Source organism: Leptonotus elevatus, chromosome 18, assembly GCF_054856555.1.
Source record: "Leptonotus elevatus isolate MCC_2025b chromosome 18, RoL_Lele_1.0, whole genome shotgun sequence".
In the NCBI taxonomy this organism is placed as follows: domain Eukaryota; kingdom Metazoa; phylum Chordata; class Actinopteri; order Syngnathiformes; family Syngnathidae; genus Leptonotus; species Leptonotus elevatus.
The window spans coordinates 9,575,038-9,598,858 of NC_141256.1; the positions used below are offsets into that span (position 1 = coordinate 9,575,038).

A 23,821-nucleotide genomic window follows, 5' to 3' on the forward strand; every position below is an offset into this window, starting at 1 on the left:
TATTACCAAGTGGGCCGGATCGGTAAAATCATGGTAGGCCTATATACCTTAAAATCAATTATACACAGATTTTCACTATTTGCGGGCCAGCCCTAAATTGCGGGGCGCAACTGTAAATATATTGTCCCAAAAAATAACACAAATGCAAATGGAACATAGCATTTTTATGTTGGTCTATGTTTTATTGTATCTATTTAGAAAACAAAACCAAACAACTATAACTTAAAGTCGTGTGTCAAATAATGACATCCATAGCAATTCTGTGTACAAGTTGCATTGTTTGAATCTAGTCCTGTAAGGTGCATTTATTGCATATTCTTTTTTTCTCATGTTCATTAGCCCTAAGGTTGCTGAGTGCTTGAATTTTGTAACTGTTTGTGGCCGTTGAAACACCAACGTGAGTCATCGTTTTAGTGTGTGCAATGCAATAAACCTTTTAGTGTCGATATTGTTGCCTAACTCCACAACACATCTCTTGAGAAGCTCCATTTGGGATTAATTTACACTCAGAGTTGCAAAAGTCGTAGTGAAGGGATTGCTGAAATGGCACTAATAAATAATCAACGGGGGGGGGGGGGGGGGGGTTATTCTGCTCCACAGTTTTGCGAGGTCAAAGAGTCAAGATCAAGTGAGGGTTTGTGCTGCATAAAGATAGAAAAACAAGAACACACACACATGGTGGGGGAGTGGGAGCAAACGTACACATTTCTCCATGTATTTTGCAATTTAAACGACAATGTGGAGCCTTAGAGAAGTGAAACCATTTTGGCTCTTGGAGCATCTGGAGGGCCCAGGTTACGAGGTTCATGTAACAGGGAATTAAAAATGGAACTTCCCTTTTTTTATTTTTTATTCTTCTCTCACTAAATAAAAACATACATGTTGCAATATTATAGGTTGGTGATGTCATCGGAGGCACACTGGCAGGTAAGAAATAATGCAATCAACAACGTGACTGCTTTGGATCATTTAACTGGTGGTTAGCCGCTCATAATTTCATCATATAGCTCTAATGATACCGCAGCATCTTTACTTCCCTATTTTGTCAATGACACATGTGAGCGTTTCCTGTTTTAATAAGCCTATTACCAGCAGAGTGGCCCACCAAAGTCGACAGTAGAACAGTCTGTACTATATACGTTTCGTAAGTGTCAATCTTGGTAAAATCACCAATTGCCCTACAAAACAAATTGAAAAAATGGATTTTGTAGACAACACATCATCAATTGAGGCTGTAAATGTGTCTTGACACCTTTGAAAGTACAAATAAGACGTAAAAAAAAAAAAGAAAAAGAAAAGGTTAAGGTAAAAGTAGAAGTGAACTGAATCTACCTGCTTTAATGAAAGTAAAAAAGGCTCAAAAATAATTTATAAAGTAAAAAGTAAAATAAAGTACAACAACATGCTAGCATATCTTTGTTAATGTGGTGACCAAAGTCAGGGAAAACATTTGCATGCTAAGCTCACCTTAGCTGAACGCGATACAATGGTGGTTTTTCCATCCTTTTTGACGTGGAAAAAAAGCAATATTGACTATTTCTGCTTGTGTTGATGTTTATAATGTTTATTTTGAATGCATGTATATTGTATAAATATGCATCCCCTATCCTTATGATCAGTGTTCATAAATGTTGAAATATAATTGTTTATTTTTGTAAGTTAATTGTTTATTATAAATTACGTTATGGTCTAGGGTTAAATAGAGTTTGGAAAAAAACAAAAAAGAAAATGGAGGTTTTAGGTTAACATAAGGCGAATAAGGTGAATATCTTGCTTCTCAGAATCTGTTGCATTATTTTCTTAAGAGCTAAGTACCTAGCATCATCTCAGATGTTATGCTATCAAACAAACATGTTAGCATAGCTTTGCTAAAGAAGTGACTGAACTAACAACAAAATACAAATCTGGCCAACGATAAAAATAGCTTAGCTGCATGAGTTTTTTATTATTATTAGATGAAGAATATCTGAACACCAGAAATTTTTGTTTTTTAGGCTACCACAAAACACAGCACAAAATATTTGCTTAAATAAGGAAATGTAGTGAACATTTTGCTTCTCAGAATCTGTTGTATTCTTCTTCTTTTTTTAAAGAGCTAACTAACTAGCATGGTCTCAGACGTTATGCTATTAAAAGAGCATGGTAGCATAGCTTTGCTAATGTGGTGACCGAACTAAAGATATAGTGAATATCTTCCTTCTCAGAATCTGCTAACTGATAACTTTGAGTAAAACTACACGGAATGTCATGAAAATAAATACTGTAAATTATGATTTAAATACAATAACAAAGTATTTGTGTCATTACTATTACTGCATTCTCAGCATAATTGCTGGCATGTTCCTTCAAGAAGAAACATCACATCTATGTTCAAGCAGCCATGTGGCCCAGTGTTATTTTTTCCTGGCTCTCAGGGTCCCACTAACAACCTTTTCTAGTTTGCCATACATTTGACCCCGCATAGGTTCAACTTCGGGCTGTGCATCACTTGACTTGTACCTCAACAAAGCCCGCGCTATGGTCACAGCACCTTGAAACCGAACACGATCCAGCCGTGTTTTCAGATTGAATAAAAAAGAGAAACGCTACTGCCGTGTTGAAAGCATCGCGTTTCCAGCCGGCTGCGTTATGATACATTGCCCACACTGACTAAAGGCAGACCATGTTGCCGTGTGCTCCGGCCAACCGAAATAAAGCTTTTTTGGATTGACTGCAACTTCAACTGACAGAAATAACCATTATTGACCACCACTCCCGAGCTGTTCAAATGTTAAGAGAGAAAATGGTGATGATTAAAGGTTTATTTATTGTGCAACAATTTGACGGTTTAGTCCAGAGTGGAACTTTTCAAAGTAGGGAACCTGACACCGAAAGGGCATTTGGGCTTGAATATAACTGGTTAGTTGTGCAGCTTTAAAAAAATAAATGGTTTTCATTATTTATTTATTTATTTATTTTGAGCTGCTTCGTCACCGCTGAGCGTCTCGCACGTCGCAAGATAACATTTCTGGCAGTTTGGTGGTTTTGTAATTTAGTATCACTTACAGGATTATGTTTTAGTGTTCTTAAGCAATAGCAATATTACTTCTGTAAGTGTGGGGGGGGGGCATCATCATATAGTAGTCAGTACAAGTTTTTCTTCAAGTAGAAGCATTTACAGTAGATCTGATTATTAGGACTCTATCAGAAACTTCCAATTTAATGTAAATGGCAATCAAATAAAATTTTCAGCAGCACGTTAGACAAAACAAGGGTTTCTTTAGTATTCAGTTTTTATTTTTGTTTTAAATTGAATTTAGCTCCACAAAGAACATCGGAACGCTATCTCATGAACCGCCAGGCTTGCCGTTCTGTCCAGTCTGTTAGTCTTTGTTATATTTCGTGTTTCTTGGACGGGTTGCGAGTGTGAAGACAAAGTCCTTGTGTGTTTTTACTAAAGCTGTCAAACGATGACATTTTTTTATCTGATTAATCACATCTTAGGCTCTAAATTTTTTAATCAGATTAATCACATCTTAGGCTTTTTATCAAAAATAATTCCCGCCAAATTTGAAAAGCACCAGTTATGTGTTCATTCTTTTGACATTTAATGTTATGAGGACGTCTTCAGTGTTTTTTGATCCACTGCACACAATCATCCTCCTTTTTTCTAATCAGTTAACTACTTGCTTAATTTAAAATGGGGAAAAAAAGTATCCCAATATTTTGACATGAAGAAATATTCTAAATGTGATACGCAAACATTTATTAAATGCTTTACTTTAATGCATGTATTTATGTATATTGCTCAAACACAACCCGTGCTACCTTAAACGTAGCCATCCGCTGTCATGCTAAAGGATAATAATAATGGTCATAATTAATAGTTAATTCATGATTAATGCAATATTTTTTTGTGATTACTAGTTTTTACATACTTGATCAATAAATCTGATTCTGAAAATTGTGTGTGGGTTTCAAAACTCCCTCTGGGTAATGTAAAACCGCGTATTTCATACTCTGCCAGGACGGTAACATAATATCACATGCCACAGCAAAAACTTATGTTCATGAATGTTTTAATGGGCAACGTCACGCTGAAGCTTAAAATGATGCCACTGCAACCACAACTTGTGTAATGATTTGATATTTAAGTGAAACCTTGTATGTTGTTTTCACCCAGAGTGTCGTTAAATTGAGCTCCCTTCAACAAGTCGTACAAATTCCAGCCTTGATGAATTATTTTTGGTGTTCGGTTTACCCACTGTGAGGCTTCCTGATTTAAGTTTGCAATTTTGAGTCCATCATCCAATGATTGATTAGCGATCAGTCTACAGTGAACCGCACCTCTTGCCCTAAAGCTGACTGGGAAAAACTCCAGCTCAGCTTTGAATGAAGAATTTGATTTGATTTCTCTCCCTAATTTTCCTATAGCTCCTTTATATCGTACTTTCGCCGGGTCTTGTCAGCTCTGTAAATCTGCAAAGTCACTTCTTCTGGAGTCTAACTGGAGAAACGAGCTGCAAAGTAGCCAGGAAAATCATGACAGAAATGTGTATGTGTGTGTGAATATGTTCACAACAGCTTCAGTTAAATGTAAAACAAAAAGTTTTAAAAAGGGACAATTTCAGTGAATCCAACTCTGATTGAAACAGAAGACATAAGTATTTTCATTTGTTTATGTTTGGCGAAGTCAAACTGGAGCTGCAGTCACAACAATAATCACTCCTTATGATTTACTTATTTATTTTATTATTGTATTTATTTTTCAAATTAAAAAATAAATAAAAAATCGGCCAATTTTTGCGGATTTTTCTCGTTTTTGTCAAGTTAAACCCTGAAAAACAACATATTATAAAACAGTCAAATGTTCTGCCTGTAATTCGTATCTTTATTGTTGTAAGTGCTATTGGACCAAAAAATAAGTTATTTTATTTGTTATATATTTTTTAAATTAATCGGACGGTTAATTCGTTATCAGAATTTTACTTTTGCCAAATATCGGAATTAGCATCCGCCTGAAAAACAAAACAAAACAATATAAGTACATTGCACTGTGTTTATAAAAAGTCTACACACCCAAGTTCAAATAACATCTCTTGCTATGTAAAAAAAATAAAAAAGACCAAGATGACTCATTCTGGAACTTCTTAATTAAATGTGAACTTTAATATACGCTGCTCCAAAAAATTAAAGGTGCAAATTGTTTAATTGTTTTGATTTTGTTTTAGCAGTATACATATACATAGCATATACACTGCTAAAAACAATTAAGGAAACACTTTGTTCCTTCTATTTTTTGAGCAGTATATATAACAGCAACAAAACAGGCAGAATGGACAAGTATGCCCAACATAGGCGGGTATCGTGCCACTTATGATGTCAAGCGTGATAGAAAATGGAGAGATGGGAGCAGAAATAAATAAGCTAACCAGTTGATTGCATAAATATGCACAATGTTAAAGTTTTAACGACTCTTAACATGATAACAATAATGCTAACAAGTCGCAGGTCTAACAGCATCTACCTTTAATTCAAATACAAGGTCAGGAAAATCCACTTGAATAAATGTACGTGTGCTACAGCACAGCCCTGTGAAAGGTTCTGGGAGTCTTTTATCACCTTCCTGAGCTGTTGAGCAAAAATAATGTGCCCTCTGTTATTCTCATCAGCAACGCAATGAGCGAAGTCTGAGGGGATATCCTGTTGGCCACTGAAACACATTCATCCTGCTTGCCGCGGTTTTAGTGACACAAGATTTACAAAAGACTCCGCTGGCCCGCACAGCCCCCGCCACAACACTCCGTATTTAGAGCAGTGGACCTTGAATCTTATGTTATTAGAGAAAACAAATAATGGAGGATCCACGCTGTCGGCTTTAGCACGTGCACAAGCCAAAACCACCCATTCTGTTCGCACTTACTTTAACAGCCTGGATTTGTTTGTCTTTTCTGGCACTTTTCCACTGTGAAATTACACTCAATCTAAGCTGCAGGTGATTGCGCATGAAGCAGATTTCGGGAAATGTTTACAGTGGAAGTTGTATGTGCTAAAGTTTTCTATAGCGCTAAAATCAACACATATATATATATATACAAATAAAAAAACGCTGGGCAAATTTGAACCAAGAATATTTGACTGTGAAACAGACGTGCTAAATACGAGGACACCGTGACTTCTTACTTTAATTTATTGAACAGTGGTGACCAAACTGCAGGCCAGGGGCCAATTGTGGCCCAACATCCACTTTCTAATGGCCCTCAGCAAATATAAAAAAATAACTTTTGTCACGACCTGCAACCCTATTAGGTGTGACTACAACAGTTACAATTGTCTACTTATAGAGCTTTTCTATACGCGAAAAGAATGAATTTTAAAAATAGTAAAATTTCTCGTTCTCGTCATTTCATTTAATGATTCCTCATGAATGAGTTTCAAAAGCAAACATCTTTTCCAACACTTTGTGCTGTCTGAGTCAAGGTCTCATTTGTGAACATATCTTCAAGTAAACACTGTTTTAAAACTGAAATCTTATTACTCTCTTATTTTATAGATATAGACGTCAATACAACTCAAGGAGAGTGAGAAACTCGGAAAGTCTCCATATAAACTGCAGATAAGTGAGTCGCACCCACATCGAGAATACAGCAAGATTCTCTCCGCCTCTCCTGCAGGATTCATCACCCAAGTGAGATAAAAATCACATTTTTGAAAACGGGATCAAGGCACAATAATAAGTCGAGGAATGAAAAGGCTTACTGTGTTAAACAAAAAAATATGGACCAGTTAGTCCCTGTGCGGGTTTTGCTCGACATATTCCTATAAATGGTGGTCGGCCTGGAGACGCCTCGAAAAATGGAGGATATAAAAAAATATTTAGTACTGAAGGGGGATTAGTTATTTGAGCCAAGCTACCGTTTAAGGTCGGTTGTCAAAATAAAAATCTCTATTGTGAGACAACTGCCCATGGCCAGAATTTCTACAGGCCCAAATGAGAGCGCGTATTGCACGTAACGGGTGATAAAAGAGGAAATCTTGGAGAAGTTGGAGGCACGGGGCAGAAATCATCATATATGAGACTGACCGTCCCTTCTCAAAACCACGTGAATGATTTAGTGCGCAGGGACGCCCGCCTGTGTAAAATCAAAATAGGAAAAAATGAAGGTAGTTTTTCATCCAGCATAACCTGGGTGGCCTGAGCAGGGTGTCCTCTGGTTTCTCATGTTAATGTCATTGCTTTGAAGCTTTGACATGACTTCACCGCAAGCATGCTTTAGGTCAGACAGAGCGTGATAACAGGATATGGCTCGCGATGTCAAAATACAAGACTGATCTGGGTACACTTTAACACTCTAGTTGTATTCAAATGTTGAACTGGTCCAGAAATTAGAAACCACACGATGAATAATGGTTAGTGGACGTTCTGAAATGCTCCGTTCCAACGTGATAGTTCCTCCCTCTGTAGCCCACAGACCTGTTTCATAGTGGTTTGAACACTTTGCTCACATAAGTGGCTTGTTAACGCTACTTGGATACAGTAAATACAATAAAATATAGATACAGTATATTGACGTAGGCGAAAGTTCCTTTACATGCCATTCTTTTAACCAGCCAGGTCTGGCCACGTTTCAAAGCAAATAGGAGCCATCCGTGTTGTACATTAGCAACAGGCTAGCTAGCACGCATTGTGTGTATATTTGAGTCTTTTCTTGATTCTTGTTAAGTTACCTATATCGTTCAGAGATTTCATAAGACCGTATCATACTGAGCAGCCATGTGGTGAATTTGTTTAGCACGCTACTTTAACCGGGACGGTCCCGTTTCTGTCTCGTTTGTTATTAGTCCGGTCAACAAGCTAATTATTTGGGCCATCACACCGTTGTCATAGCAATTCACACAATAAAACAATTAAAAATAATTTTAGCTGTTAAATTCCTTCCTGTTTACTTTTACATTCACGTTTGCCTTCCCATTCTCACCTAATCGCTAGGAAGCGTCCCCTATTTTCGACACACCCGATCTAGAACTACTTCCGTGTCAAAGAATCATGGGAAACATAGTCCGACGTAGCAAAATGTTGCAGTCATTTCCGACGGCGCGTTTCCAATGTTATAACGACACAGCCACTTCCAGTAGTTGTTGTCAACAAAGATAGCATTTAGCATGAGCTAAAGTAATAACACAACCAACGGTCACCTGACAGGCTCAAAGCAAAACGACTTTAATTTACATTAATCAAGTTTTTCATAAAATAGCATCACTTCTCTTTTTGTACGTGGTCTGCTTTCTCTTAAGTCCGAGTTGCACAAACCACGCAGACAATAAAAATTCCTTTTGCTTCAAACAACATCATTCAAGCCTTTGTGGGCTTTGTAGCCGGGAGAAAGTTCACTTTTAAATCCAGCTGCGCTCTCGTGGATGGGCCTGCTTGGAATGTGCCAGTAAAGTGGAGCTGTGTGAACGTGTTTAGATTCAGGACCTTGCGAGTGCATTAAGCACAACGTAAACATGGCAGAAGTTGACCAAAAGCAGCCCGGTTCAATGAACTTGCGGCAGAACAATCTAAATGAAGACCTTCTAAAATGTGTCCATCCGGGATGATAAAAAGATTACAAAAGCTAAAGGGTTAAGAAGAGGCCCAACTTCAGCGCTCCGATCATCATTTCCCTCAATGGACAACTTAAGCGATGTGCAAACAAACTTGAAATCCATCATATCAAAACCATTTTCGGTTTTATTTGGACCTCTGGTATCTCTCGGGAACATGACAGTAACGACGGCCATCGAGGGTGCTCGTATGAGAGAGGAGACTGCTTCTCCTCAGCCCATCTGACATGGACTTGTGACATCATAACCTTGCTTGTTTGGACAAAGCTTGAAATATGTAACGGACAGACGAAGCAGATTTATTTGGAGCTGTCATCCACAAGCCTAATTCATACATGAAGTTAACTATTACTGGGAAGATTATCCTATCAACAAGCTAACATTGGAAGGAAGGAATGTGGAGGAAAAATAATAATTATTGACAATAATATGTTCTATGCAGCCCCACTAGTCTGAATACGGTTTTCTGGTTAATATTAATTAGTGGAATATGAGTTAAGCAGCAAAATCCAGCAGTTTTTATTGATATCAGAATACGACTGTCAAGTGAAAATGACATCACAGTTGCTCAGGTCTCAGGCAACAACCAATCACAGCTCATCTCCAGAAAACAGTTGAGCTCTGATTAGTCGTTGCCTGAGCCCTGAGCGACTGTGATGTCATCTTCAGTGGACAGCAAGTGGCAACATTTTTTATCCTAAAATGGATAAAAATGGCTGGATTTTGCTTCATAACTCATATTCCACAAATTAATATCAAACAGATTGTCATGTTTAGACTAGTGAGGTCACATAACATATTATTGTCAAGGAATGTTTAAGGTTGACTTCTTCTTTAAAAAATCATGCAAACAGGCAAAGTACGTAACAAAGTAACTTCAGATGATTTATTCTGCTCTCACTTCTATGAACGAGTAAACGCCTTTGATTGAATTAACATGCATGTCAGGCGTATTTCGTTACAAACGCGTAAGGCCGTATCCCACTAACGAAGGTTGTTTCACATCAAGGTCCGTTCAACATCGCAGCGTTTCCGAAACATTCTCAAAACATTCTTCATGGTTCTCTAAAAGTCTTAAAGGTATTTAAGTACATTTTGAACCTACAACACCATATATTGCACATCAACTCAAGGATATACAATCCAATAATATGTTTAATTATATTATATTTTGCCGTTCTCAGACAGTTTATCTTGGAGCTCTATATACGTCAGTTGCAGTAACACAGACACAACAGTCTCCACCCTGTCACACGAGCGGCGGCCTGCGCTCCAATTTCACGCTTGTTTAAGAGTGTTGTCACTCTTTTTTAACTTGCAAGTATGAAACACTAAACACGTGCATGAAACCTGCGGTGATTTAACAGCTCTCAAATGAAAAGACAAATTATTTCTCCTCATAAAAAAGAAAAAAAAAAGAGTTGACTGATTTGCAGCGCTCATTACTTGGGTGTTACTCTCTTCGGTTACACGATGTTATGGCTCATGATGTCACCCGTTCCCACGTGTGCAAGCGCTCCGACGTTTATTCTGTCAAAGGGGAATGGCGCTGCTAAATCAAATATAAGCGCTTTATGATGTCGCAATAAAGCAAAGTCACGGTGAAGGAAAAAAAAGAAATCTCTAGAGAGAAAAATGTGTATCACATCAACGGTGTCTGTGAAATGTAAAATGAAGAAAGTGACCTCTTGTCCCGTCGCTTTTGCCCCACTTCCATCCATCAGCTCGGAGTCTGCACTAAAAGTAATGGCTGCACCCGCTCGCCTTTTTAAAATATACCCGACCGGATGGACACAAGTGTCGATGAGGTGGGGTATTTCTCAAACCACTTGTCTTTGCCTTATCGCGGGGATTTGGGCTTTGAGACTGGAGCGTGGGGAGGACTGGAGCCTTAAACTATGATTTACTTGACCTTGCTGGTGCTGGAACTCACAGCCAGAGCCTCATTAATTCCCAGGGTCACTCCGTTTGGACATCAATTGGTTGAAAATCCCAATGCGTGGACGACTTCCAGACATACACGCGGAGTTATGAAATTGTTGGCCCCGCCCTTTCCGACACTTCTCACAGCAACACTTGGCTGCTGATTTCCTAAGCGTGACGGAGTAAATCACTCGCCTCTGCATGTTAGACGGGGAGGAGGCCAATGACAAACAATGACATTAGACTTAGAGTATGAACAATTTCATTCATGTGATTGTGGAAATGTATTTGATTATCTAACTAGAAGTGTATTTAACAAATATGACATTTAATTATGCAGTGGTACTTTGACTTAGGGCTGTGCAATTAATTTAAACTCAATTACAATTTCAATTATTACACTGCACAATTACAAAATCTGCATAATCGTAAACAAAAATACGATTATTAATACTAATTTTGAGTTGTTTAAATTTATATATAAGCACCTTTTTTTTATTTTAAAATGACTAATTTAATCAATCTTGTTTGGTCCAAAAGGAACGTGCCTAATTCTAGTGTTTCAAATAAATTTATTTATAAAAAAAATATTTTTTTATTGTTTAAACATGTTCTTGTTTTGTACCAAAACATATGATTGCCTTAATTGTAAATAATATTTTCTTCATAATCAAGCAGCCTTACTTTTGACTTACTAGTTTAATTATTTTAAGTCAACTTTCCCCATTTAAATGCATTGGAATGACTTTCATATCCCAAATTCACCACAATAATTAGGGGGTGTGGGGGGGATATCACTGAAATATATTGTAAAACATTATTAGTAAATGTATCAAATTGAATTAATTAATTAATTGTAGGAATTATATAATTTTTTTATACAATTGTATTCATACGATGACATTACTTTATTTGTTTCTCTCTCTCTCTCTCTCTCTCTCTCTCTCTCTCTCTCTCTCTCTCTCTCTCTCTCTCTCTTTCTTTTTTTTTTAAACTAAGATAGTTTCCACATAATTTAACTGTTCCTCCCCAATACTCCTTTGCTCGTTTATGAGATTATCAAGAGTGGTCGATCTTACTCTCCTTTGCTAAACCTTGGCCTGTTTTTTTTTGTTGCCAGAAGACCAGAGAGCTGCAAGGGCCCAATAAATAACACTAATGCGCATATTTGAAGGAGTTCATATTGCTTCTGGCCTGTTATCAAGACTACTCCAGTGAGAATGTAAACTACCACCTCCCTCGGGCCAATATTTAATGTTATCGGCCTTTTAAACAACTCCGATGTTTATGTTATGACAAATAAAGGGCAGATTATTTCAGCCTTTTCTCACTGCTTCACACAGTCTCCGCAAGACTCCCCTGCCTAATGGCGCTGTTGGTCTCATTAATTCCAACAGAGATAGACCCAGATTAGTGTAAACACAGTGAAGTCAGAGGCTGGTGAATCACACCTCAGGTTTATAGTGACCCACCGAGGGGGAGGATCCTCCGTACGAGCCCACACAAGTGAAGCCGCCGAAAGGAAAACAAGCCTAATCCTGCTGATAAAAGGCGGATTGTTGCGGCGTTTATTTGGACACGCCGTGCCTGGCTGAGGCGAGAGTCTAATGAGACAGCAGCCCGTCCAGAGTGGATTCATCACCACTGAATCGGGGTTATCACTCACCGCGCTCCACTACTTTTAATCAGGCTCCTCGCCGGTTACTCCCTTTCTGCGCCGGTTCGTCTAAAAATCTGTCAGCATCCATCAGGACCCGGAGACTGATTACCTTGCGTTGTTTAGTTTCATGATGACCCTTATGACGACAACCTTGATGACGCACAACTTGCTCCCTTGGTAACATCCACCATCGCGTCGTCCACGCACAACAGTCATGATATACGTCTGATTAGTTCAACTCTGAAGGTGATTTAGAACTGTTAATGTTACCCGCCAGCATGACACGACTCCACGCGCCCCCCACCACCGCAAGCGATCACGCTCGAGTCACGACACCGTTTCGTCCTGTTGTCTGGTATCTTTGTGAGGATAAATAACGTGTCGTCTCATAACACAGCAGGTTAAGTTAAATAAGCACACATTGGTGTCTGATAGGAGGCTTAAATCACTCGGTGTTGATGTTTAGACCAGTTAGGTCTGTGATCCCATTTGTACCAAGATGATAAGCAATGTAGCATAGAGCGCCTTTGTTAGGACAACAGGAAGTTTGCCCATTTTTTTGCAGTGCGGAAGCACGCCGAGTTAACCCAAGCACTTCCAAAGCTTGAGGTCTAAACATTTTATTTATTATTATTATTATTATCAATTTTTTTAAGTGTAGGACATACGGCAAATTTCTCAACTTCTACCACGCAATACAACACATTATTATCATTATTATTATTTACTATAGGTAACTGTTTATGTTGTTAGCTAGCATTTTTTGTTATGGTCACCATTTTGAGTTTGTAAATTGTGTTGTTGCATCAATGCGGTTTGCGCGTGTGTGTAAAAAATAGTAGTAGAAGAAGAAGTTCGAAACAGGAAGTCTATCGATCTCACAGGAACAAGCAGATAACGCCGCTCTATCAACTTGCGGTTCTTTCTTGTTCAAGCACCGTCTGTAACTAATTTGTACGTGTAATGAACATGCAAACACAATTTTGTTGGCTTAAAATGATCATCGCTAATCATGATCGCTAATTGTTAGCATATGTTAATTTAGTTGGCGTTTTATGATCATTCATGCATATGTGGAGCATATATTGTTTGTATTTTGTATTGTTGCATTTTCAGACCTCAGACTCAGATTTATTGTCATTTAGTAAAAAAAAAAAAACATTGCAGATGTCACTGAACAAAATGAAATTAAAAACAGGATACAATTTAAAAACAGACAAAAAAAAACTTTATACAATAAATAAAATATGACTATAAATTCAAAAAATAAAAATATATTGCACTTTCGGGGGAGTCCTTGCTCATTATAGATTGCACTTGTCCCTCTCAGTTTCTATTTAACAGTTTTATGCAGGTTGGATTAAAAACTTTCTTTTTTTTAATCTGTCATTTTTGCACCTCAAACTCCGATAATGTTTGCCGGAAGGGGTGCGAGATGTCTTCGCAATAGAATTAGATAACTTCACTGCACACCTGGACTGTATGTTTATCTGTTTGGGTAAGCTAGCTCCTCAACGAGCAAGGCCTTTACACTTTTTCTAGCTTGTCAACTGAGAAACACGCTTTTGACATGCTAATTATTGCTTATTTTATGTGTGTGCATGCGTGCGAGTGTGCCCCCCCCCCCTATTAAAAGTGCCCCCCTATACTTCTCATGCTAGAATCGCCCCTGGTGTATGGGCTACATTTTGGTCCTCTCCGATCGTGCATTCTTTCTTGACATGTAACAAGGCTCTGTATAAAAAAATATCGCAGTGATATGTTTTATATTTTAGTGTGAAGGCTTTCGTCTGGAAGTTATTCGGCGTCTCTGTTGGACTTGCAGCTGTTTTTGTTTACAGATGGCAAAGGGATTTGAATGGTAAATGTGCTTCCCTGCTGCATTTTGCCCGTCACTCTCTTGTAATCCGCCGTGAAATCGGAAAAAATGTCATCAACTTTTTTGCAAATGGTTTTCATTTACACAAGATGTACCACTTTTGGCGTCACCTATGAGGCAAAGGCACGGCATCTCGTCGGGGGTCTAGCGTGTCCTAATGAAGTCGTTCAGTGGTTGGACAGTTTAAGATGAATTGGTGGACAGTTGTCTGAAAATGGAAAATCCACAATAAACCTGTTTCCCTCTTTCCCTCCCTTCGGCGCATCCTCTAGATTACAGGCCGCGTAACGTGTCCGTGCGTCGTGGCTCCGACTCTGACGAGCGCTGCTTCCCGTCAAAATGCATAATGGAAGCCAGATGTCCCGCTGTCTGTTTAAGGCCCATAATCAATAGCCTCGCTCTCGAGTTTCTCTTCCTCTCAGACAGCTTGTTAGGAGAAAATCTGCGAGGGAGTGGCCCGTCTGTGTTGCAAACAATGCAAAGTGTGTCAAGAGCGAGATGAACTCATTAGATGTCCCACGTGGCTTGTTGGAGGAGAAGGTGTAGCTAAATGACACAGCAGGCATGTTTCTTCTCAGGGGGGTTCGAGGAGTGATAGAGGAAGGGGATTCCCGTGAAGAAAAGAAGAAATGTGAATAAATAACCCGAAGTGGCAAATGAAGCGATTTCTTTGCTGTTGCTGTTTCCCGCAGTCTGACATCTCAATTCCTGAGCTGCTATCAGGGGAAACCTTGAGAATTTGAGTGTTAAGCGGATGAAGGAGTTCAGTTGCTGTGCGGATTGGAGTTTGCAGGTTGTCACCTCCAGCTGGTGATGAACGTTGTGAGCTGTGAGGTCAACTGGGTGTCAGAAGAGAGCAAGGAGAGGACGAGGAATGATAACTTGAAGTGTGTCGCTGATCCGAGTCGAGCACAGGCCCGACTTTTGCATGTTCTCAACAAGCCTATGCGGGTTATTTCATTTTCTTTTCACTACACAAAAAAAGTAAGGTTAGTATGAAGTCATTGACAATGGTAATGACACATTATAATTGTACATGCGGGGTAGCCGAAATAATAAAAGTAAAGTAACTACGGATGTTTGATGACATTTTTTCACCGATCCCGAGTATTGATACCATTAGTACTTTTGAAATCTAAAAAATTTTACCCAAAAAAGTGATGACAAATAATTTTCAAGAAAGACCTATATATCCCAATTATATCATTTTCTTTAGAATTACATGAAATCAATGGTAATTTTATTTCTATTTGTTCATAAAATCCATAAAATTGCATAGACCACACAATAAAATGAATTTTTAAAAATAAAATGAAACTAATAAATAATCCATTGGCCATTCAACATTCAAAATATGTTGTTGTATATCCCTAATGGCTGTCACGAGTGCACTACCTTGAAAATCTACATCTATTATTACTCACCCATCCCTAAAGAAAGTTAAAATTGAAAATAAAATCAGTTTAATTAAGGAAACAAAACAAACAATAACTAAAACCATATCTTATGTTTATAAAGCTAACGACGGTTAACTAGAAAATATAGCTAAAATGTCCTTCATTTTCCTCTTTGTTGATTAATATCATATTTGTTTGTAGTTTATTTTACTACACAATACTTAATTAACATTTTTTTATCTTGCACTTGACAAATACTCCATATATAAAATTAACACTAGCTCTAAAACTAATAAAACAAAATAAAAACAGAATTTTCTATTAATTTTTTTTTTTTATATATATATATATATATTTAAATAAGTAAATATTTTTTGAAAGAACAGCATTTTCGGAAGAATTTAAACTAATTAAAAAAATTAAGCAAAGTAAAACTTTGGGAAAATAAGTCAAAAGTGAATTTTGAAGAAAAAAATCTGAAGGAAATAAAAACGAACTAATGAGAAACATTTTACCACTTGGCAGCATGGTGCGCCAGTGGTTATAACACATGCCTCACAATGGAGCGGTTCTGAGTTTGAATCCGGCTTACGGAGAGGCGACACGTGATGCTTTTATCATATGTTGACTTGAGCGATAATAACCCACAGGAAGGATTTTAATCACTTTATTTAGCTCAGGCAATAGAAGAATTTCCTTAAATTCACACATTTTAGTTGATGATAGTCAAATTCAAAATCCACGCAGGACCCCCAAATGACTGAATACGCCCCTGCTGGTGGGCGTTCGGATGAAATGTGAAATGACTTCAACAACCAAGAACTCATGTGCTACTATGGCTTGCACGACTGAGAATCCACACAGACATCTTTGTTTTATGCATTTTTTTTTTCCGGGCCTCTGTGTTGTCACAGGTGATTTTTACAGGTGTTTACAGTAGAGTGGATTAACGCCTTATTTAAAAACGGTACCATAAACAGCTGAGCACGCTGGGCTTTAAACACTGCCATAAAGTGTAACAGCCTGTGCGCATTAAAGCGCAAACTGGCGAAATATTCCTTACAGTCGAACAAGTGGACCGGTTCGCAACACGAGTGGGAATAACTTCATTTCCTCGGCTAAAGCAGCTGGCGATGTGGACGCTCTGTAAAGTTTAATAGTCAAATATGCATGGATGATAGTCCAGCTGTGCAGTGTCATGTATTCCTAAACAAACCCCAGGGAGGCCTGAACTCTCACCCCTTGCACATGTCGGTTACGCAGCTCGCAGCAGGCCTTTTTACAGACACGGCGAATCCCAAGCGCTACCATTATGGTCTCGGCGTAACCACACCGATGCAAATAAGGACGGTAATTACGATCTCCCGTCCGCGTCCGAAACTGCCGGCTATATCGGTTAAAAGGAAGTTGACTTGAAAGGATGTGAAACCCAGAAGCAACCTGTTCGCTTTTGCTTGGTTGCCGTGGCGATGGGCGCTCGCTCGGCGTTGTGGTAGCTAAGCCTCCATTGTTTTGGAGAAATACGCGGCGGTCGCGCTGCGAGGCCTCTCGGAGTTCCCTGCGCTCGGCTCTGTTTATTTTGGAACAAGAACAAGACAAACCCAAGTGACGTCTTATTTATTTTCCAGCTCTTGCCCTCTCCTCCCCTAACAAGCAGAGCCGTGAAGAAGAATTTCCTGATAATCTGTCAGTATCAGTCGAGTGTGTGTCCTGTAGAGTGTTGACACCATGCGCGTTCTACGTAATGGAGAGTGACCAGGTTGAAGACAATAACACAAAGCCTGATAAAAAAAAATAATAATAATTAAAAAAAAAAGGAGGGGCAGGTTGGATGTCGGGGCACCATCAGATAACAGGGGTTCATGAGCGATGAGCCAACTCCTCAGGGTGGTCCAAATACAGCAGGTCAAGGAAACAACCATGACTTTAATAACAGCTTGTATGATACAATGTAAAATAAAACAATAAACAATAACAATAAAAAACAATAAAAAAATGAGTAGTAGTAAAAAATATATATATTTTAGGGGGGGTGCGTGTTATATACGGGTGCATATTATGCACGGGATTTTATGGTATTTTTTATTGGTTACATATAAATAAACATTTTGTAATCCTACTGCCCCCAAATTGCTTATGAATAGAGCTGGAAAAAAGTGTAATTAATATAATAATCAATAGGAAAATCAATTCCAAAAAGATTCATTTGTGACGGTCCTGCTTATAAATGACGGTAAATTGTGAGGCGGGTTACGCGCTAAACATCCCCATGGAAAGTGGAACCTCTAAAATCGAACACAAAATTCATTCCAGGATGTCTTGTCTTTTTTTTTTCCAAGAACACACTTGTAATCATAAGATCTTGAAAAAATTTACATTGTGGTGATCTTGTGGTTAGCACGTTTGCCCCAGAAAGTTGGAGTTAGCATCTTTTCATATATTTTTCCCGGTACTCGGGTTTCTCCCACAGTCCAAAAACATGCATGTAAGATTCGTTGAATACTCTAAATTCGCCATAGGTATCTGTATAAATGGTTATTGACAGTCCAGGTTACCCCACATCTAAATTGAGCTCACCTGCAACCCGACTAGAAGAATAGTAGAAAATGGATTATTCAAGTATATGTTAATCATGATTAAAACAGCTTGAATGACAATTGTTAACTTCAAGGGTACAATATAAATAAATAAATAAAGAGAGAACATCCCTCAGGGAATGAACAAACAAAAAAAAACATGAATACATTTTATCTCAATGTTTTGTTTGGTGTTAAGCTTTAGCGAACACCTGCGAGCCTTGATAAGCACCAAAAAGGGGAAATATAGAAACCTCAGATGAAGCTCGTCAGTCTTGACCTTTGTCGCATGCAGGTGACTGCTGTTGCATCACACCTCAGGTTGTGAAAGACTGCAACACATTTAGCTAATAAAGACTTTTTTTTTTCTTCAAAGTTACAACACAAATATTGGTTTTAATCGGTTAGTTAATGTCAGTGGCGAGCCATCAAGGCCTCAAAAAGTTCACAAACAGAATTCTAATATCAGTTCCATGAAATTGTATTCATTCATTTACAACAGTATATCCTCTTCATTTCATAACGTTCCACAGAGCTACATTGATTCAAGCACAGGTGCGAAAGTCTCACCAAATGTGAATACGTTTTGATTCAAGGATTATTAAACCAGGAAAAAAAAAGACAATAGGAAAACACGTAAGGTTCGAAACTCGAATAAAAGAGCCACAACAGCTACGATATTTACTTTCATCCGTCAGACGCAAGCTAGCTGTGTGAACTGTTAAGCTAAGCGAGCTAGGTTAGCTCGACAGTTTAGCTCACCGAAAGCGGATCAAATATGAACTAAACTTGTTGTCGGTTATACATTTAATTGAGAAGAAAATAATAGTAGATTAGGCACAGCGGAGTGTAATCTTGACATTTTTGAGTGAGCATTATTTAAGCATAGACATCTGTACATAGAATCCACTTTGAGTATTTAGCTTCATAAAGTGACAACCTACAAAGTGTGCAAAGTTAATTTAGCTAATTCACCTATTTCCGCACACTGCTTGTTTTAGGAAAACATATTGGCACCAAAAACATATAACTTCTAGAAAAACATAATTGCACACCCTAAAAACTGTTTGGTCAAAAAATAAACCCAATTAGGGTTATAAATGGACTGATCCACTACTTGGATCGAACCCAACTTTCTGTGTTGTTTTGTTAAAAAACACAATCTTCTGGACTGTTTTCTACAAAATGACTCCATTTTATGGGTGGTTTTATACAAAATGACCCAAATAGTTGAGTCAAGCTGCCCCAAGTAGTGAATCGGTCCATTTTGACCCAAATCGTACAAGTTTACATTTACAAGTTCACTCTCACATTCAGCATATTTCAATTTTTTACCATCACAATAACAGTGTGACATTCATACATACGTTAGCAACAAAATATACGTTAATGTCATACTCTTAATATGGTGTTTGTTTAATTTTCACAGTTGTAAATAGTCATTAAATGTTTTGAGTTAATTAATTTTTTTGTGTTTTTATCAGTGAAAAAATATTTTAGTTTCGCACCGATATATGTTGTGGCTGAGCAAGATTTTATGACTTGATTTATGACTTGCTTGACCCAAGTAATGACTTGCTTGAAATTTGGTGGCACATACACGCGATCTCCTCGATCTTGCCATTGTCTTTGGGCCTTTTCCAGGAATAACTTTCTTCACTAAATTGCCTTATGATTTGGGGGTTATAGCCCCACCTGTTGCTTTGGCATGCTCTTTACAGCCTGCAAATGTGTTTTCATGTGGACAGAGCTGTCTTTAAAAAGTAATCGAGTTGGAAAATATTCTTCTTCTTTTCTTTTTTTTTTTACACTTTGAACATGTGGACTGCACATCACACCGCAGGCAGTCCACCGGTTCACAAAACGGAGTGAAAATGTGCTGTTGATGACAGGTCACGTGAAAATTAAAGAGCTTTTCTACATTCCCTCTTTTGTGTTTGCTTCTCTGTGGGCAGCCAGAGGGCGGCCATAATCCCCCTCGCTGTATGTTCATCACTCAGTAAATTTTGGCCTCAATGGAAAAGGGCGGGCAGCCCTAATTAATACCAAACCAATCCACAAATTACAACCTTTACCACACAGAGTTGGCACAAGTCAACAGTCTGAAGGCAGCAATAAAACGGTTCCTTCATGCACGCCACATTAAAATGCAGAGCGGTGGGTCAGACGACTTGTAGCGTATAACTCGGGGGTCTGCAACCTGCGGCTCTAGAGCCACATGTGGCTCTTTAGTCCCTCTCCTGTGGCTTCGTGTGGATCTCTTAAAAAAAAAAAAAGGAGTAGAAATTATTATTTTTAAAAATAATTATTTGTATTTTTTTGGATAAAATATTATTTCAAAGAATTATTGATTTAGATTAAAAATGAACAATTAAATATTCAAAAATTGTCAATCCATTTTTAAGCAGACGAAAAAGTTTTCAAAGTTACCTAGTAAATCTGTCAAAAAAGTGACCATAAAAAATGACTTTTGCCAAAAATGTCAGAGGGAATTTAATAAAAAAAAATTAAAAATAAATAGGTACAACAGAAAATGTTCAAAAACAAAAGAGAGGCAAAAATTACCATAAAATAGCTTTGGAACTACCCAAAAAAAGTTTAATTTTTTGTAAGGCAGAAAAGTAAACATTTAAAAAGTAACTACAAAATGTCAAAAACAAAAGAAGAAATCTAAGAAATTACGTCAAATGTATACCAAATTGAAGAAAAAACATAGCAGAAAAGAAAACTATAAAATATCAAACAAACAACAAAATAATTAACATGAAATGTCCACAAAATGAGCACACAAAAAAGTCAGAAAATTAATTTAAGAAATTTAAAGAAGGGAAAATAACCGTAAAAAGCAAAAAACTAAAGTCCAAAAAAGGAAGAAGGTAGACAGAAAACATGAATAAAAAACAAAGTATGAAAAATTACTCCCCTCCCCCCCAATTTTTTTTTAAATAAATCCAAAAAGAGAAGACTGAAAGTATTAGATGCTGCATACTCTTGTGTTAGGGTGCAGCGCTAATTAGCTCTTGAACCCTCAGTACATTAGACTAACACTAACACACAATTTCGCTCATCTCAATGTCCAAATGTTTTGCTGCTCCAGACAGATTTCTTGTTATTCATTTGGCCTAAAATGGCTCTTTTGGCAGTAAAGTCTGCTGACCCCTGATATAATGCGTGTGTTTATTGTGTGTGTGTTTTTAGGCTGCGCAATATGTGAGAAGCGCGTTGAAAGAGCCCTTAAGTAGCGCCGTCCAGGTGGCGGCTTCTCCGAGGGATTCTCCCCCACGTGAGAGCCATCCAAGGAAAACCAGAAGCATCTGGAGCAGGCCACCCCGCAGCGCCCCCCCCCCCCCCCCGCGCGCGCCCCCCGCCCCACTTGACGTTGCTGGCCCGGGCCTCGGCGGCCGGTGCAGCAGCAGTTAGGTGAGTCCCGGAGCCAAGGTGGAGCGGGGAGAGGGGAAGGGAGGAAACTCCAAGAGAAACCATGAAAAATGTGGAGCATGAAAATGTCTCCCTTGGTTTATGGCGGTGCAGCCGGCCTTCCAAGAGCAACACATCTTTAAATTTAACTTGAGATGCTTTTTTATTTTTTTGTTTCCACTCCCAACTTTTTTTTTTTTCCGCCAAGATGCTTGGCAACTGCAGCCATGTTAAAAAAGCACTCAATAATGTGGCTTTTTGTAAATGTGGTGACAGTTTCAGCGCCTGTGAACGTGCTTTGTTGTACAATGTTCACTAACAACGTACATTTACAGTAAGCGAGCTAAAGTGTATTTTAGCGACTGAGAAAGCCCGAGACGGGTTCCTCCGGTGAAATGGATATAAATGTGACTGGGTGACTGGAAATCTCTTGGCCTGATAGCAAATTAAAGGTTGTGACCATGTAATGATATTTTGTGGCTCTCTGGAGGAAGTCATCCCTCGTGCGGATGATTGAGAGCTCCTTTTAGACAGTTGAAGTCATAAATCAACGTTTGATGGAACAAACATACCTCGGAAGGAAGACGAGACGCTTTTCCGCAGCGTCCGCGTTCACTCAACCTGGCTGCCGCCAATAAATGAAATGCTCCATCGATGACGTAGACATTTGGCCATAAAAGACGATCCCGAAAAAGTGACACATGTGCTTGCCGCCGTGTCCTGAAATGTTAAAACATTGCTAAAAGACCCCGTGCTTTGTGCTTTATTTGAATGTTTCTTTGACAGGGAAGTTAGAAATTAACTCGTTCACTGCCATTGACGGCTATAGACGTCAAAAATTAATTTGAACTATTTCTATTAGTTTCACTTTTTTTCCTCACTTTTGTTAACAAGACTATGAAAACCTAGAAAAAAAAATTAGGCTACATTTAGAACAGATATAAAATTTGTGATTTATCGTGAGTTAACTATTGAAGTCATGCGATTAATTACAATTAAAACATTTAATCGTATTTTCTTTTTTTTATTAATTAGGGGCATCAGGCGATTTTTATTTTTTATTGTAATTAATCACATAACTTCACTAGTTAATCAAAACATGTATATCTGTTCTAAATGTACAAAAAAAAATCTAGGTTTTCATACTCTTGTTAACAAAATAGTGAAACTAATAGAAATAGCTCAATGAGTTTTTGACACATTTAGCCGTCAATGGCAGTGAATGAGTTAAAAAAAGAAATCTGTTGTTAAAATTTTTATTTACAACTCTATATGTTGCATAAGCCGCCGCATTCTGATTAATATTGCATTGGTAGAATATGAATTCAGCAGCAAAATCCACCTGTTTTTATCCATCTCGGGGGCGGCCATTTTACCACTTGACTGAACATCACAGATGTATTTCGGGGTGTAGGCAGAGCTAGCTCGCTAAGTACACTTTAAATATGCACTCAAAGGCATTCAAAGTTCTTAAATAGTGAGAGAGGGGCGACTCATGCCGGGGCAAGGTGCATCACCGGGCCCCGACTTAGCCACGGCCAAAACAGAAAATTTGAAAAACAGTCTATTACTTCTAGGGCTGGTGATCAATTCTAATTTCCTCAATTTGATTTCGATTCACTTCAGTTCAGTTCGATTTTTCCCGATTCGATTTTGATCACTTCAGTTCAATCTGATATTGATTAATATTGGAACAACAATAATTCTTCTTAAATGTCAAGGCCATGATGAAAACTCCACAAATATTAATTTTTAATAATAAAGTAAATTTTGCGGAGTTTTAAAATTCTATTTTCTTAATAATTTATGAGGCGGGAGGAGATATTTAAATGATCAATTCATGGTTTTACGAATCGATAATGGTTCTCGAAAAGAAAAATCGATTCGATATCGATTATTCGATTTTTTTTAACCCAGCCATAATTGCCACAATTAACTCTTACATACAATATCGCAAAAAACTGAGTACACCCCTCATATTTATGCAGATATTTAATAATATCTGACATGCTCCGACAAAAGGGTCCGCATTTGGGAAGGATTAGTGTTGAGATAATGACAAAAATAGATCGTTTGGTCAAAAATGTCGATTTTGAGATTCCTCCACAATTAGCCTCCTTGAAGTATCTAGTTTAATTTCCTAGCATAACAAAAGTCAAAAATGCTTGACACCATCTGAACCAAATAAGTTTATCGTGGTCTCATCAGACCGCATGTTTCCAGGGGTTTAGCTATTAACGGCTGTATTTGGAGTTATTTTGAGGGAACAATGTGAGGGGGATGCTCACTTTTGTCAAAAGGTGTAGTTCTAAATCTTAGCACACGTTTTTTGCCATAATCATCAAACGTATGATTTATTTCAAAACAAATCTCCAAATCCACC

At 38.1% G+C, this 23,821-nt stretch overlaps 1 long non-coding RNA gene across 2 annotated transcripts in view; it reads left to right on the top strand.

Moving 5' to 3' along the window:
- The window catches only part of LOC147158511 (uncharacterized), a 51,558-nt gene extending 29,353 nt beyond the window's left edge, over positions 1-22,205 (top strand). Inside the window, exons 4-5 of one of the 2 annotated variants that reach the window (XR_015090914.1) lie at positions 6,533-6,667; positions 21,220-22,205. This is a non-coding gene — a long non-coding RNA (uncharacterized LOC147158511). The remainder of the gene's footprint in view (positions 1-6,532; positions 6,668-21,219) is intronic. The other variant, XR_015090916.1, reaches the window with a different exon arrangement.
- Positions 22,206-23,821: the final 1,616 nt, after the last annotated feature.